A 15,199-nucleotide genomic window follows, 5' to 3' on the forward strand; every position below is an offset into this window, starting at 1 on the left:
GGTTGGTTCGAGCCCTGAAAGCTGATTGGCTGACAGCCGTTGTATATCACAGTTATGACAAAACATGTATTTTTACTGCTCTAATTACATTGGTAACCCGTTAATAATAGCAATAAGGCACCTCGGGGGTTTGTGATATATGGCCAACAAATAGCTCTTCGCCGTGGTATGTTGGCCATATACCACACCTCCTTGGGCCTTATTGCGTAATTAATGTTGTGCCCCGTGTATTTCCATGTACTTGACATATACCTATGGAGACATACACACATCAAAATAAACATCACCGCACACATTAACATCAGAGTTTGGCTTGGGGGACAGGAGGGAGCAGATTGCATTTTCACTTCAAAATATATTGACAATAAAATAATATACATGAAACACACTCCTTTTGAGTCTTTCTTCCTCTCCGTGATGGATAAACTTACTGGAGCAGAGACATGGAGCCCAAGTAGCACAGAGAGATAGTGCCATGTGTTACAGAGAGAGATGAATGATTGGGAAGAAATGCTTTAGGGGTAATCATGGCACAGGGCGACTAAAGAGCTATAGGAGGATAGGTCATCTGAAGAGCTATTGGAGGAGGATAGGTCCTCTTAAGAGCTATAGGAGGAGATAGGTCCTCTTTGCTGTTCGTTTGTGCAGAATATTCCCCTTCACCAGTTAGTTGAGAAGTCCTGCCTCGGTCACAGTCAGTGAGGAGTGTTCCCAGGGTCAGTAACACGTTCCCTCTGTGTCTCTTGGTGAATCACTGGATATACTGTACAGATGGGCACAACACTGAATGAATCTGTGATTACAATATGTGTGGATATGTTTCATTGAAGCTTTTTCTCCAGCAAGTCCTCGCTTGGTTTGAATTGTCTGGGTGTGTTTTAATAGAGTGCCTGATAGATCAAAGGTCATAGGGAGGTCATGGATGCAAATTGCCATGACAACCAATAAGTACATCACTGCTGGGCCAACAGGGCGCTCCGATTAGCCTTCATCTTCTCCAGGCGCTTGGCCAGGTGGCTGTTACTGGCCTCCAGCTCATCGATCCTGTCCAGGGCAGACCTCAGCTAGAGAGAACGGAGAGAAAAGGTTTAGAGTTTGAGACGGAGAAGCAACCTGAAGGCAACAACGTATACCTGGTGTAGACTTGATACCAAAACATGTGGGGTTGACATACTAGATATGACCCAACAACTTGTGGGTTCTGTGATTCTTTGGCTGTTTTTGTAAACCTGACATTATAGTAGCCTACCTCTCTCTGTAGCTTGCGTTTCTCCACTTTGAGCTCGTCCTCTACTTTCTCTGCGCTCTCAGAGGCCGACTTGTAACGAGTCACCTGACCCTCCAACCGGATGATCTGGCCAAGAGAGAAATGAAGGGGTGAATAAATGGATTGATGGATGAAGACGTAACTTACATTCCATGGAGCTCCTAGTGGATGTAAATGGTCAATAGTCTCCAACCCAGACTGTACAAGATACTGCTTATTATCTCACGTTTACCATGAGGAACGGATTGGTCAGGTGTTTCATGGATATAGTCATACATGTCTTCCTCTGTTTAGGAACTAAAACGCTACTTACATTCTGTTCCAGGGCTGTGACTTCCTGTTCTGATTTCACCAGTTTAAACTTGAGGTCACTGATTTGCCGGTTGGCATCCCCTGTAGAAGAAGAAATAAAGATAGAAGGATGTGAGTCAAATTTTGTTGTATAGGTTTGCATAATGTATACTACACTTAGACACTTGACAAAGTATACTAGGAGACAGGTAAAAGGCTAGATCTGTCTTAGTAAAGGTGAAATGTGACTCACTCTGTAAGTCGAGGATGTGGGGGTCCATGCCGTTCTCAAGTCCGTCCTCCTCAGGACTCAAACCCTCTGTCCCGTTCCTCTGTTTCCCTCCAGCTGAGACTTCAGCCTCTTCACCTGATCAGCTAAACTCTCCCTCTCATCAACTATTTTCCTCAGTCTGACTTCTGCAATACAAACAGACAGCTGACTTTGAATCAACAGCATGAAATTCTAATAGTTGGTTAGTAATAGGTAGTTTGAGTAGTCGAGATCAGTAATAGAGTCGTTTTGTACGTCAACATTTACCACACGGTTCAATTAACAGCCTTGTTTTTTTAGTTTTTAATCTGTATAATTTTTTAAATACATACAACACACTGTACTTAATTACTCAGATTTTTTTTATATATATACACAGTACTAGTCAAACGTTTGGACACACCTACTCATTCAGGGTTTTTCTTTATTTTTACTATTTTCTACATTGTAGAATAATAGTGAAGACATCAAAACTATGAAATAACACATATGCAATCATGTAACAAGCAAAAAGTGTTAAACAAATCAAAATAGATTTTAGATTCTTCAAAGTAGCCATCCTTTGCCTTGATGAGAGCTTTGCACACTCTTGGCATTCTCTCAACCAGCTTCATGAGGAATGCTTTTCCAACAGCCTTGAAGGAGTTCCCACATATGCTGGGCACTTGTTGCTGCTTTTCCTTCACTGCGGTCCAACTCATCCCAAACCATTTCAATTGGGTTGAGGTCGGGTGATGGTGGAGGCCAGGTCATCTGATGCGCACTCCATCACTCTCCTTGGTAAAATAGCCCTTACACAGCCTGGAGGTGTGTATTAGGTCATTGTCTTGTTGAAAAACAAATGATAGTCCCACTAAGCGCAAACCAGATGGGATGGCATATCGCTGCAGAATGCTGTGGTAGCCATGCTGGTTAAGTGTGCCTTTAATTATAAATAATTCACTGACAGTGTCACCAGCAAAGCACCATCACACCCCCTCTTCCATGCTTCATGGTGGGAACCACACATACGGAGATCATCCATTCACCTACTCTGTGTCTCACAAAGACACTGCTGTTGGAACGACAACACAAAAAAACACACATTTGGACCAAAGGACAGATTTCCACCGGTCTAATGTCCATTGCTCTTTTTTCTTGGCAAGTCTCTTCTTATTATTGGTGTCTTTTAGTAGGGGTTTCTTTCTTTCTTTCTTCTTTCTTTCTTTGCAGCAATCCAACCATGAAGGCCTGATTCACACAGTCTCCTCTGAACAGTTGATGTTGAGGTGTGTCTGTTACTTGAAATCTGTGAAGAATCTATTTGGGCTGCAATTTCTGAGTCTGGTAACTCTAATGATCTTACTCTTGGGGTGGCAGATAGCCTAGTGTTGGACTTGTAACCAAAAGGTTGCAAGATCAAATCCCTGAGCTGACAAGGCAAAGATCTGTCATTCTGCCCCTGAACAAGGCAGTTAACCCACTATTCCTAGGCTGTCATTGAAAAAAAGAATTTGTTTATAACTGACTTGCCTAGTTAAATAAAGGTGACATTTAAAAAATAAATACTCTTGGTCTTCCATTTATTCAAGGCACTAAATAAGTCCTGTGGCAGTCCTCATGAGAGCCAGTTTCATCATAGCGCTTGATGGTTTTTGTGATTGCACTTGAATAAATGGCAGTTAACACACTACATTTACATTTACATTTAAGTCATTTAGCAGACGCTCTTATCCAGAGCGACTTACAAATTGGTGCATTCACCTTATGACCTCCTAAAACCTTCTTGAAATTTTACGGATTGACTGACAATGTCCTGTAGTTTATCTTTGTTTATTTGAGCTGTTCTTGCCATAATATGGACTTCGTCTTTCACCAAATAGGGCTATCTTCTGTATACCACCTCTACCTTGTCACAACACAACTGATTGGTTCAAACGCAGGAGGAAGGAAATAAATTGCACAAATGAACTTTTAACAAGCCACACCTGTTCATTTAAATCCATTCCAGGTGACAACCTCATGAAGCTGGTTGAGAGAATTCCAAGAGTGAGCAAAGCTGTCATCAATTCAAAGAGTGGCTACTTTGAAGAATCTCAAATATAAACAATATTTTGATTTGTTGAACCCTTTTTTACTACACGATTCATACATGTGTTATTTCATAGTTGTGATGTCTTCACTATTATTTTAAAATGTAGACAATAGTAGAAAGAAAACCCCTGGAATGAGTAGGTGTGTCCAAACCTTTGACTGGGACTGTATAAATAAACACTATATACTTAATTCATTGCAATAATAAAACATTTCACCCAAATGATCCCAATCTGCAGTTGATTGAAAACCTGAGAATATGGACACAGTTGCTTACTGCTGAAATACTGTACAGTGAGTTGGAGGGATTGTGAGTCTGGATGAAAATAGTTTTAAACAGATGACACATACAACTGAGTGGAGATAACATGGGGTTGATATATTCTCCCACTTATTACCTATTTAATCATGTAATTGTTATCTAGTATGTTGCATGTAAAAACCTGACAGGTGAACAATACAGAACTGTTGTTGTGTAATACCCCTGTAATTGGTGGAAAATGGAAGCTTGGTGGACAATACCTGTTGTTGTGTAATATAAATACCTGTGGATAAATGGAAGCTTGGTGGACAATACAGAACTGTTGTTGTGTAATATAATCTGACCCCCTGTGGATAAATGGAAGCTTGGTGGACAATACAGAACTGTTGTTCTGTAATATAATCTGACCCCTGTGGATAAATGGAAGCTTGGTGGACAATACAGAACTGTTGTTGTGTAATATAATCTGACCCCTGTGGATAAATGGAAGCTTGGTGGACAATACAGAACTGTTGTTGTGTAATATAATCTGACCCCCTGTGGATAAATGGAAGCTTGGTGGACAATACAGAACTGTTGTTGTGTAATATAATCTGACCCCCTGTGGATAAATGGAAGCTTGGTGGACAATACAGAACTGTTGTTGTGTAATATAATCTGACCCCTGTGGATAAATGGAAGCTTGGTGGACAATACAGAACTGTTGTTGTGTAATATAATCTGACCCCCTGTGGATAAATGGAAGCTTGGTGGACAATACAGAACTGTTGTTGTGTAATATAATCTGACCCCTGTGGATAAATGGAAGCTTGGTGGACAATACAGAACTGTTGTTGTGTAATATAATCTGACCCCCTGTGGATAAATGGAAGCTTGGTGGACAATACAGAACTGTGTAATATAATCTGACCCCTGTGGATAAATGAACTGTTGTTGTGTAATATAATCTGACCCCCTGTGGATAAATGGAAGCCAGAAATCAGTATGCAATAGTGCAAAATAAAACAAAACCGATCGCTGTGGATAAATGGAAGCTTCAACATGGTTAATTTATTCAAGGCACTAAATAATGCATTAAATAAAACCTGTAATTCCTTTGAGTAAGACAAAGAAACCCACAGAGACTGGCTGCAACCTCAGTCAGTAGTCTATTACACATCAAATAACACTTTGAGAGTACAGTGCTCGTCAACTAGTTTACTTTGCAAGGAACTTTGCCCTTGCCCTTCCTATTGCCCCTTTGTCCCTTTCTTACACCGCTCTCCTGTTTCTGGGCTTCTTCCACTGGGGGGCGCTCTCTTCCCTCCTCCACCGCCTCTGGTAATGGCTGTATCTCTTGGCCAAGTGCCGAGGGTCCGGGTGAGGAGCTGATGTGCTCTTCTTCTACAGATAGATAGGTTTCCTCCTCTTTCACAATTAGAACGGCTTCTTCACAACTGTCTATATATCCAGCGGAGGCCCCATCGTTTAACTCATTGTCTCCCCCTGCTGGTGAACTTGTTGAAGCCTCCCGCTGTTCTGTCTGTTGCTCCTCCTGAATGGCTTCCTGCTGGAGATTCTCCTCATAGATGTTCTCCTCAATGATGCACCATTCTTCTCTCTCTACACGACTGGGTGATTCTGATTGGATCCTGTCTGGGCTGGGCTCTACCGCCTCTGTCCTGTCTGAGATAACCTCGCCACTAGAGTCGCTGATCCTCTGAGTTAGAGCTACATCCAGTGAGTTTTCCGTCAGTACTTGATCACTCTCGGATTGTTTACATGTACATTTACAGGTACATCCTTGTTTCTCCCTTGATTCTGCTACATCCATCTTCTGATCACCTTGAACTCCTGGTAAGGTATTTTCTAAGCTGGTCTCTAGCCTCTCTGGTAAATCAGGGATCACCTGTTGGTCTAGTCTAGTCTTCCCCTCCTCTGTTATGATAGGTGTTACCATTTTGTCAGAGATAGTGGATGGGGGCTCCTTTGCCTGAAGCACTTTAGTATTTGGTTCATCTTCCTTCATGCCACATACAGATTCCTGCCAAATCTGATCTGGCTTGCTCTCCACTGAACTCGACTCCAGCTCTTCAACCCTCTCAGATAATTTCTGTCCGTCAGAGTCTGTGATCTTTGGCACAATTTCCACAGAGCTTTCTGTCCTGAAATTCTGATGCTGCTGATGTTCTAGAGAATTCTGTGTGTCTTTCTCAAATTCACTTAAAGTGTTTATTATGAGCGGATCTGTTCCAATTCCAACCTCGTCAGGACATTCAGAGATAAACAGTTCAACAGAGACTGTAGATGAGATAGCAGATGTTCCAGTAGATGTTACTTGGCCAGTTTCTGCCTGATGCTCTGCAGGATGCCCTGGATGATTCTTCATCTCCATCCCTATTGTTTCTGTTTTCTTTAATGATCCCTGAGAGATCTGATTTGGGCTGGTCTTTGCCTCCCCTAGACATACAGAAATCCTCAGAATCATCTTAATCATCTCAGATTCCGTGATCCTTGAGTTTTCTGGAATGACTTGACCTTTAGTCCCAGGATCATACTCCTGGGTGTTCTCTCCTTGCAGGTCACTTTGGATTCGACTAAGAGTTGCCTCTGTCTCATCACAGAGAGTTGGGCCAGAGATGTCCTGTTCTTCAGAGTCAGTAGACACAGCTGTGAGAAGCTCTGTGTTTTCCCGTCCTTTCTCAAGGTTTGGGTTTTCCTCACATTGTCCGTCAGTGGCACCGCTTACTGGTACAGCTTCCTTGTTACTTTCTCCACTGTTTTCCTCATTCTCTGCCTGTTCCTGGGATTCTGGTTCAAATCCTCTTTGATTCAACCCCTCTCCATTGTCACTGTCACCATCTGTATATTCCTTTTGAACCAAAATGGCTCCCTCAAGTTCCGCAGGTTCCACCAGAGTTTCTGTGTCGCAGTATTGGGGTTTCTCTACTTCATATTCAATCTGAGTCTCTTTGTCACCAAAATGCACCAAAATGGCTTCTTCAGGTACAGCAACATCCACCTGGGTCTCTTGGTCACAGTACTTGGACTGCTCTGCTTCAGTGTCTGTTTGTTGCTGCAGGCTGTCATTCAACTTGTCTTGGTTCAACTTGTCCGAAGATTCTATCTCCAGTAGTGCCCTCTCCTGGTCATGTGAGTAGTTGTCAGCCTCATGTAGAAGTCTGCCTCCCCCCTGGTGTCCTCACCTCGCCATGGTCAAACTGCATCTCTGGTGCTTCGCCTGGAAGATCACAGGGAATAGATTGGAGGGCCAGACACAGGTCATTCTTCAGCGTCTGACAGTGCAAGCACAGAAATTCAATGATCGCTGGAGGGGGAATTAATTTGGAGACATTTGTAGAGAATAGAATCAAGGCCTTGATCCCGGCTGAATTAGAATGCAGAATCAGCAACTGACTCAACAGGATTAATTAACATTATGATGATAATCCCACGGAGGACAATAGTGCAAAACAATGACATCAGAAAAAAGAAAAAGAAAGCCAACCATCCTCGTTTTGTATCCCATCATGCAACACAAACATAACCCTGACATTTCTAACGGTGATTCATCCGAATGACAGAAGACACGTGAAATAAAACACATGACTGCACAATATCATTCAACATGATTTGAGTAGGATGGTGGTAAATAAGCAGAGATCAGATATGAGCAACGGCACCGGTGGGTTATTTTCTTACCAAGCATGCTCTCCCCACCATGGGATGGCTGGGACTCCTGAGCCAATCGGGAGGTAGAGTCTGCACTGCGAGGCCCGTCAATCATCTGTCCTGCATCCCCATTGGTGGTTACGTCAGGTGACAGCACTATCCCATGTTTCTGATTTGGGAGAGAACGAGGCAAATAAAGCTGAATAATCTTTCAGAAAGTCTTTTTCCCATTAGAACTTCCTATTGTTCTAGTGTTTGCTGACATGCGCACAGAGGCCCTCTTGGAAGTCATGATGAGGAAACCTTCCCTCAGCAGTACTTCAAGGTGCTGTACCTTCAGAGTGTCTTTGAGGTGGACCACCTGATCCCTGAGCTTATCCCGCTCATCCCGCACGCCGGCGTCTGAGAATTCCCTCTGTCTCTCTAAGGCCTGAGCCATACCCAAGCAGCAGCAGCAGGGGGGGGGAGGAGGAGGAGGAGGAAGAGTGGGTAAAGAAGGGAAGGATAAACACAGTAAAGGAAGAGAGAAGCATTGAGAAGGAAAAAAGAGATACAGTGGAAATGTCTTGGTTAGTTTGGAGCATTAAACTTGAGTAGCTGACAGAGGAACGGAAGCGTTTCCTGTAGAACTTCCTGGAACAATGATTCAGCTAACGGTTTGGGGTTCACCCTCTATTCCGCGAGCGTACCCCAATCTTTTTCTCCTTCCATCCGAGGGTCTCCTGCAGGTCGGAGATCTCCCTAACACAGCTGACCTGTTTGAGACGCAGCTGGCCCACCTCCTGGCCACGGGACGAAAGCAAGATGGAGGAGAAGAAGGGACAGAGGAGAAGGGACAGAGGAGAAGGGAGAGACAATCAGCATGCAGAGAGTTTGCAGCAGGAAAAGAGACTACAGCAAGTTTAGCAAGAGACCTAAGTTAGATCTATGTTAGTGTGATGTTCTGAGTGGAAGTACTGTTTTAGTTACCGTATTGTTGTTAGCAGGAAGTCTTTGCGATGACCTGAGTACTCACGGTTAACAGTTCTTCACTCTGTTTCAGCGTCTCTCTCATCTCGTTAAACTGGCGCTGCAGAACACTGTGGGCGTGCCTCTCCCTCTCAAACTCCTTGGCCTTGTCGTTGTACTCTCGTTTAGACTCGTACAGCTGCTCCTCCAGCTCAATGAGCGAGTCCTTCAGCGTGTCCACCTGGTACATGAGGTTGGACTTCTCGTTGTGTAGCTGGGCGTTGGACACCATGGCCTTACGGTACTTCTCCTCAGACTCCACCAGGGAGTCCTGTTGAGAGACAAAATGGAGGACAGTGGAGGGGTGAGAGGTCAGGGGAGAAACAAAGCAAAACAGTTAAGCAGTTAATATCTCAAAAACAACTACGCAGACGTCTTCAACCGTGGAATAGTTACTGTAATTATCAGAAGTGTTTCTGGAGTCAACAAAATAATTGTAAAAACATGGACGTTAGACCATCTCTTTCCCAGATATACTACTGTATGGTCCTACTCAGAGAAGTATCTCTATGGTCCTACCTTTATCTCTCGAATGGAGGCCTCTGTCTCTACTGAGATAGAGGTGTCACAGCTGCCTCTGCGAGAGGAGGGCCCTCCCAGCGATGCTAGAGTGGCTGCTGAGAGGGGTAGAGGCAGTCCTGGAACCCTGGGAGGAAACAGGACAGGGCCGTCTTGAAGGCTGTTTCACAACAGTCATATTCCCTACTTCATCTTTAATAGATTAAAAGCTGGAGTTTCAGATCAGGTGTGTGACCCGTACCTTTTCCAGGAAGTCCCTGTCTGATCTCTCCTCCACCTGTAGAGGGTAAAACAACTTGGTTACTCTTAGGAGAGGATAAGGAGAGGAGATACACATATTTACAATGTCACAAATGTAGTTGATTGACACACCGTATGTCCAGGCCATGCCCATACTGTATCAGTCTGTCACGCCCTGGCCTTATTATTTTGGTCAGGCCAGGGTGTGACATCTGTATTTATGTGGTGTGTTTTGTCTAGGTTTTTTTAGTAGGTAATTGGATTGTGGTTTAGTGAAGTAGTCTAGGTAAGTCTATGGCTGCCTAAATATGATTCCCAATCAGAGACAACGATAAACACCTGCCTCTGATTGAGAACCACTATAGGCAACCATATTCTTTGATTCTTCTGTTTCGTGGGTGTCTGTTTCTATCTCTGTGTTTGTTGCACCAGATAGGGCTGTTTCGGTTTTTCACGTTTCTTGTTTTGTATATTGTTCATTTTTCATATTTTATTAAAGATGTATAAAGATAACCACGCTGCATTTTGCACTTTCAACAGAAGAAAACCGTAACAGAATCATCCACCACAACAGGAACAAGCGGCGTGGTGACAGGCAGCGGCAGCAGGAGCAGCGAAGTCAGGACTATACGACTTGGAAGGAAATAGACAGGTCGGCGGCCGACGCAGGGAGAGTGCCATAGACTTACCTAGACTACTTCACTAAACCACAATCCCATGACCTACAAAAAAACCTAGACAAAACACACCACATAAATACCCATATCACACCCTGACCTGACCAAAATAATAAAGAAAACACAAAATACTAAGGCCGGGGCGTGACACCGTGTCTGTATATCCACACACTGCATCACAACAAGCATCATAGAGTCATACCCTCTCATACCCTACCCTCTCTGGATCACCATCTGATTCTGAACCACGGAACCATTGGACACTACAGACTTACTCATATTATATCCACTGGACACTACAGACTTACTCATATTATATCCACTGGACACTACAGACTTACTCATATTATATCCACTGGACACTACAGACTTACTCATATTATATCCACTGGACACTACAGACTTACTCATATTATATCCACTGGACACTACAGACTTACTCATATTATATCCACTGGACACTACAGAGTTACTCATATTATATCCACTGGACACTACAGAGTTACTCATATTATATCCACTGGACACTACAGACTTACTCATATTATATCCACTGGACACTACAGAGTTACTCATATTATATCCACTGGACACTACAGAGTTACTCATATTATATCCACTGGACACTACAGACTTACTCATATTATATCCACTGGACACTACAGACTTACTCATATTATATCCACTGGACACTACAGACTTACTCATATTATATCCACTGGACACTACAGACTTACTCATATTATATCCACTGGACACTACAGACTTACTCATATTATATCCACTGGACACTACAGACTTACTCATATTATATCCACTGGACACTACAGACTTACTCATATTATATCCACTGGACACTACAGAGTTACTCATATTATATCCACTGGACACTAAAGAGTTACTCATATTATATCCACTGGACACTACAGACTTACTCATATTATATCCACTGGACACTACAGACTTACTCATATTATATCCACTGGACACTACAGACTTACTCATATTATATCCACTGGACACTACAGACTTACTCATATTATATCCACTGGACACTACAGAGTTAATGTCACGACTTCCGCCGAGGTTGGCTCTCCTGCCCGTTCGGGTGGTGCTCGGCGGTTGTCGTCACCGTCCTACTAGCCACTACCGATCCCTTTTCGTGTATCTGTTGGTTTTGTCTGATTGGTTTCACCTGTGTGTTGTTTAGTTAATTAGTATCTGTATATAATGTAGGTTGTCCCGCCCTTGTTTTGTGCGGGATTGTTTGTTTTGTCATTTCGTTTCGTCTGTCGGTGTTTTTGTGTTTATTATTCTCCGGTTAGTCTGTTATCCTGTTTTTGGATAATTTCACCCTGTTTGTATTTGGGTTGACCGTGTTTATTTTGTTCACCGGAGAATAAACTTTATATCGCTATTTGCTCTCTGCGCCTGATTCCACCCACCTTGATTAGACGTGACGGTTAATCATATTATATCCACTGGACACTACAGAGTTACTCATATTATATCCACTGGACACTACAGACTTACTCATATTATATCCACTGGACACTACAGAGTTACTCATATTATATCCACTGGACACTACAGAGTTACTCATATTATATCCACTGGACACTACAGACTTACTCATATTATATCCACTGGACACTACAGAGTTACTCATATTATATCCACTGGACACTACAGACTTACTCATATTATATCCACTGGACACTACAGACTTACTCATATTATATCCACTGGACACTACAGACTTACTCATATTATATCCACTGGACACTACAGAGTTAATGTCACGACTTCCGCCGAGGTTGGCTCTCCTGCCCGTTCGGGTGGTGCTCGGCGGTTGTCGTCACCGTCCTACTAGCCACTACCGATCCCTTTTCGTGTATCTGTTGGTTTTGTCTGATTGGTTTCACCTGTGTGTTGTTTAGTTAATTAGTATCTGTATATAATGTAGGTTGTCCCGCCCTTGTTTTGTGCGGGATTGTTTGTTTTGTCATTTCGTTTCGTCTGTCGGTGTTTTTGTGTTTATTATTCTCCGGTTAGTCTGTTATCCTGTTTTTGGATAATTTCACCCTGTTTGTATTTGGGTTGACCGTGTTTATTTTGTTCACCGGAGAATAAACTTTATATCGCTATTTGCTCTCTGCGCCTGATTCCACCCACCTTGATTAGACGTGACGGTTAATCATATTATATCCACTGGACACTACAGAGTTACTCATATTATATCCACTGGACACTACAGACTTACTCATATTATATCCACTGGACACTACAGAGTTACTCATATTATATCCACTGGACACTACAGACTTACTCATATTATATCCACTGGACACTACAGACTTACTCATATTATATCCACTGGACACTACAGACTTACTCATATTATATCCACTGGACACTACAGAGTTACTCATATTATATCCACTGGACACTACAGAGTTACTCATATTATATCCACTGGACACTACAGAGTTACTCATATTATATCCACTGGACACTACAGAGTTACTCATATTATATCCACTGGACACTACAGACTTACTCATATTATATCCACTGGACACTACAGAGTTACTCATATTATATCCACTGGACACTACATACTTACTCATATTATATCCACTGGACACTACAGACTTACTCATATTATATCCACTGGACACTACAGAGTTACTCATATTATATCCACTGGACACTACAGAGTTACTGATATTATATCCACTGGACACTACAGACTTACTCATATTATATCCACTGGACACTACAGACTTACTCATATTATATCCACTGGACACTACAGAGTTACTCATATTATATCCACTGGACACTACAGAGTTAATCATATCATATCCACTGGACACTACAGAGTTAGTAATATCATATCCACTGGACACTACAGTTAGTCATATCACTGGACACTACAGAGTTAGTCATATCATATCCACTGGACACTACAGTTAGTCATATCACTGGACACTACAGAGTTAGTCATATCATATCCACTGGACACTACAGTTAGTCATATCACTGGACACTACAGAGTTAGTCATATCACTGGACACTACAGAGTTAGTCATATCATATCCACTGGACACTACAGTTAGTCATATCACTGGACACTACAGAGTTAGTCATATCATATCCACTGGACACTACAGTTAGTCATATCACTGGACACTACAGAGTTAGTCATATCATATCCACTGGACACTACAGTTAGTCATATCACTGGACACTACAGTTAGTCATATCACTGGACACTACAGAGTTAGTCATATCACTAGACACTACAAAGTTAGTCAAATCATATCCACTGGACACTACAGTTTGTCATATCACTGGACACTACAGAGTTAGTCATATCACTAGACACTACAGAGTTAGTCATATCATATCCACTGGACACTATAGTTAGTCATATCACTGGACACTACAGAGTTAGTCATATCACTGGACACTACAGAGTTAGTCATATCATATCCACTGGACACTACAGTTAGTCATATCACTGGACACTACAGAGTTAGTCATATCATATCCACTGGACACTACAGTTAGTCATATCACTGGACACTACAGAGTTAGTCATATCACTGGACACTACAGAGTTAGTCATATCATATCCACTGGACACTACAGTTAGTCATATCACTGGACACTACAGAGTTAGTCATATCATATCCACTGGACACTACAGTTAGTCATATCACTGGACACTACAGTTAGTCATATCACTAGACACTACAGAGTTAGTCATATCATATCCACTGGACACTACAGTTAGTCATATCACTGGACACTACAGAGTTAGTCATATCACTAGACACTACAGAGTTAGTCATATCACTGGACACTACAGAGTTAGTCATATCATATCCACTGGACACTACAGTTAGTCATATCACTGGACACTACAGAGTTAGTCATATCATATCCACTGGACACTACAGTTAGTCATATCACTGGACACTACAGAGTTAGTCATATCACTGGACACTACAGAGTTAGTCATATCACTGGACACTACAGTTAGTCATATCACTGGACACTACAGAGTTAGTCATATCATATCCACTCCAGTCCAGGCTGCATGTTAGTTGTCAGTGTCACCCACACATCAATGCGTCCACACAGAGGCCCACCTCACATTGGCCAGATCAGGACCATATATTCTTTGCTTGTACCAAAGCTGCAGTCTTTGTAATGTCCACCAGGGGGCATAAGGGACCTGAGCACTGTCAGCTGTCTATGAGCATTACCTTGGTGCAGAGGACACACAGGACAGGACCATAGAGTTCAGTTCTCTGGACAATGCACTCTTCATTGGGATGATATTAAGTGGGCATTTAACAGAATAGAGAACAGATAAAAGGATGTAAGGACTAGGCCTAAAGAAGGCTGCGGGTTAGAGGGAGTGACCAATGAAGAGAGCTCACCACCGGGCTGGCACGGGCAGAGCTGGCCCTGGACGAGGCCCGAGAGTTGGAGCCCAGAAAACCACTGTAGTCTGAAGGCTGGCACAAAAAGAAGATGGATAAAATAGGAAAAGAGAAGGAAATGAAAAAGAAAGAGAGAGATGTTAGTCACAGAGTTTGTCAGTCAGCAAGCAGGGAGAGACAGAGCTGAAGCAGGGACAGACAGAGCTGAAGCAGGGAGAGACAGAGCTGAAACAGGGACAGACAGAGCTGAAGCAGGGACAGACAGAGCTGAAGCAGGGACAGACAGAGCTGAAGCAGGGAGAGACAGAGCGGAAGCAGGGACAGACAGAGCTGAAGCAGGGACAGACAGAGCTGAAACAGGGACAGACAGAGCTGAAGCAGGGACAGACAGAGTGGAAGCAGGGAGAGACAGAGCTGAAGCAGGGACAGACAGAGCTGAAGCAGGGAGAGACAGAGCTGAAGCAGGTACAGACAGAGCTGAAG

General features: G+C 42.9%; 1 pseudogene; it reads right to left on the reverse strand.

Moving 5' to 3' along the window:
* Positions 1 to 660: 660 nt before the first annotated feature.
* LOC124023816 overlaps positions 661 to 15,199 on the reverse strand; it is a 62,071-nt pseudogene continuing 47,532 nt past the window's right edge.

This window comes from Oncorhynchus gorbuscha, unplaced genomic scaffold (assembly GCF_021184085.1).
Source record: "Oncorhynchus gorbuscha isolate QuinsamMale2020 ecotype Even-year unplaced genomic scaffold, OgorEven_v1.0 Un_scaffold_1683, whole genome shotgun sequence".
NCBI lineage: Eukaryota > Metazoa > Chordata > Actinopteri > Salmoniformes > Salmonidae > Oncorhynchus > Oncorhynchus gorbuscha.